Source organism: Cyprinus carpio, chromosome B3 (assembly GCF_018340385.1).
Source record: "Cyprinus carpio isolate SPL01 chromosome B3, ASM1834038v1, whole genome shotgun sequence".
Classification (NCBI taxonomy): domain Eukaryota; kingdom Metazoa; phylum Chordata; class Actinopteri; order Cypriniformes; family Cyprinidae; genus Cyprinus; species Cyprinus carpio.
The window spans coordinates 919,418-922,118 of record NC_056599.1 but is presented as its reverse complement, the minus strand read 5'-3'; the positions used below and the strand labels follow the sequence as shown (position 1 = coordinate 922,118).

General features: G+C 37.2%; 1 long non-coding RNA gene across 1 annotated transcript; it reads left to right on the top strand.

Moving 5' to 3' along the window:
- The first annotated feature begins 303 nt into the window (after positions 1-303).
- On the top strand, positions 304-604 carry LOC109106045. The gene is made up of 2 exons (XR_002020511.2): positions 304-410; positions 524-604. It is a non-coding gene; the product is annotated as an uncharacterized LOC109106045 (long non-coding RNA).
- The last annotated feature ends 2,097 nt before the right edge of the window (positions 605-2,701 follow it).

The following is a 2,701-nucleotide window of genomic DNA, read 5'->3' as shown; positions in this document are numbered from 1 at the left end:
TTCTGAGAGAATTAATCTGTTCTATAAACAAACAAGATCATAATAAACATATCAGATATCAGCTCCAGATCACTGTATCAGCTCTCTGACTACAACACTCCTGAATGAAGATCACAACAGAGAGTGGAGATGCAATATTACTCAAAGAAATCAAAAAACATACAGAACAAGTAAGTAAGGAATAACAATATACAAATTGACAATTGTATGTGCAGGTATATTACAATAGACAGTTTTGTATGTACAGGTATATTATGTGCAAATTTGAAGTGTAGCCTATGAATGTTAGATAAATAAGTGAATGAGTTTTGTTTTGTTTTTGTTCATTATGTATTTTGGATGATTAACAGACATGATCACAGATCCAGCAGAAAATAAAGTCAGAAGGACTGCTGGTTTATTATTCAGAGGTACGACACGTCTATGCATTGTTTGTTGTTTTATACCTTTGATTTGATTCCCAGTTTCACAGATTGAGTCTGTTTTATTCTGTTGATTGTGTCTCTCATTTTTTTTCCTGCAGGGATTGTGATTATTGTAGAGTTTGCAGTGTTTGCTGCTCCTACTGTGATTCTTCTTCAGATCATCTGTGACAGAAGAGCTGGTGAGTTTTTCAGCCTCACACAATCTGAAACAATATTTAAAATACCAAAACCTTATAGAAGATTGTTCATATTGTTTTATTCTTCTCAGAAAACAAAGAAAAAAAACTACCACCACCAAGAAAAAAAAAAACCATACCATTCTTTTTTTTTTTTAAACCAGGCGTGATTTCAGTCATTTTCTTGTGTTTGGTATATAACCTGCTTTAAATACAGTTTTAAATACAGTAATGTACAGATTATTTGTATAATAATCTCTGTACTGTGTGATGGAGCTGCTTTTGTGATTCTTTTATCTTCTCTGTTTGTTCTTGTTTTTTAGAATTTATTCATATTTTGGACGATTGCTACTAATTTTCTTAATAAACCATCTGCAGCTGCATGTAATATTTTGTCTTTGCTAAAATATTTCTTACAAATCTAGTGATTTGCCTTCACGAGCTAATGTAATGTAAGGTAATGTGAGGATGTGTTAAACCAACAAAGATAAGCAAATTATTAATGAAATTATTCATTTGTGTTCATAATATTTCATATAACTCTATTGTGGTTAGTAGAGGTCTTCACGGGTCCAAAAATTCGTGCCCAAACCCGAAAGAGACCCGTAATGTACTACACCGAACCAACCCGGACCCGTCTATTATTTCAAAAGCTGGACCCAGACCCGTGTCGATCCGAGAAATGTCTACCCAGACCCGACCCGGACCCGTCTATTATTTGAAAGCTGGACCCGAACCCGCCGGGAAGACACAGACCCGACTGGACCCGATTGTCACATATTCCACCTTAAATTGATATTACAAGTCAATAAACCTGTTGCAAAAAAAAAACTTTTTGTCCTACCTAATTTAAGGAGCCGTAGTCTCTCTTCCTTGTACCTGACTGCCTGTGATGCATTACAATCCTCCGACAAGAAAGTTATCCATGTTATTCCTCTCGTTATTCCAAGTCCAAGCTTAATCCACTCATTATTTCAGCTTCAAAAGTCCACTTGATGTCACGGTGACGGATGAGAAATGCAACTGTGCACATGTACATTCTGACTCGAGTTAACTCGCATAATAACTTCAACTGTTTTGAACTATAATAACGATTGCTCGTTCAGTGCTATGGCCGCTGACGTTATTTATTTGCTATCATCTATGTGCTCTCTGCTCTGTGTCGAGTCTGAATCTGACCACTAAAACTTTAAGATTAAACGGTTCATTTATATTATTATAAAAATGGGAGAACACGTAAAGCGCGGTTTGGCGGTGTCCCTCACTGGTTGCCATAGTAACATGACATGCACTTGAGACTGCACATGCGTGCTAGCTGGATCAAACTAAAATATGCTTTTTAACACAATTTGAGCGTCATAGAAAACATTCATGTGACAGTTCACCTCAGATTTTGTTGCTGATTTGAAATATATTAAATATAATTGTTTCAAGTCTGTGCGCTCTGTTTCTAATGGGAGAGAGAGAGAGCTTTTTTTTCACACTTTTCTTTTCCTAATTTTACAAGTTGCAAGTTACAAAAAACACAAGCAGTGTCTGATCACGGCCGGGTGTTCTCCGAGTCCGATGATCCGATCGCACGGGTATTACACGCAATGTTAAACAGACCCGGGACCCGAAGTAATAGATTCGGACCCGACCCGGACCCGGCTGATCATTTAAAATATAGACCCGAACCCGTACGGGTCCCGGGTCGACGGGTCTCGGGTGCACTGTGAAGACCTCTAGTGGTTAGTTCAGAAATCCATTTTGATAAACTAATGACTTCCACACACTTCACCTTTTTTCACAGCTGGGCTACAAGAGCAAATTTACTTGGTTTGGAATTATTATTGCACCAAAATAATTAAAAATTTACAACTTAAAGTTTGTTTGAGAATAAAGATATTTGCTCACATTGTGTGTTAATGCAATATAACACTACAGTAAACACTATACAGGCAAAGTCTGATGCTCATCTAATTCTGGCCAAGTCCCGCCCATTCAGACACAAACGGACCAATGTAAGTGGCAGTTACTGAGCAGCCAATCAGATTGAGCTGATGTAAGCCCAGCCACTAAAGTTATCCGTTCATATTCTGTTATTATTTTATAGAAATT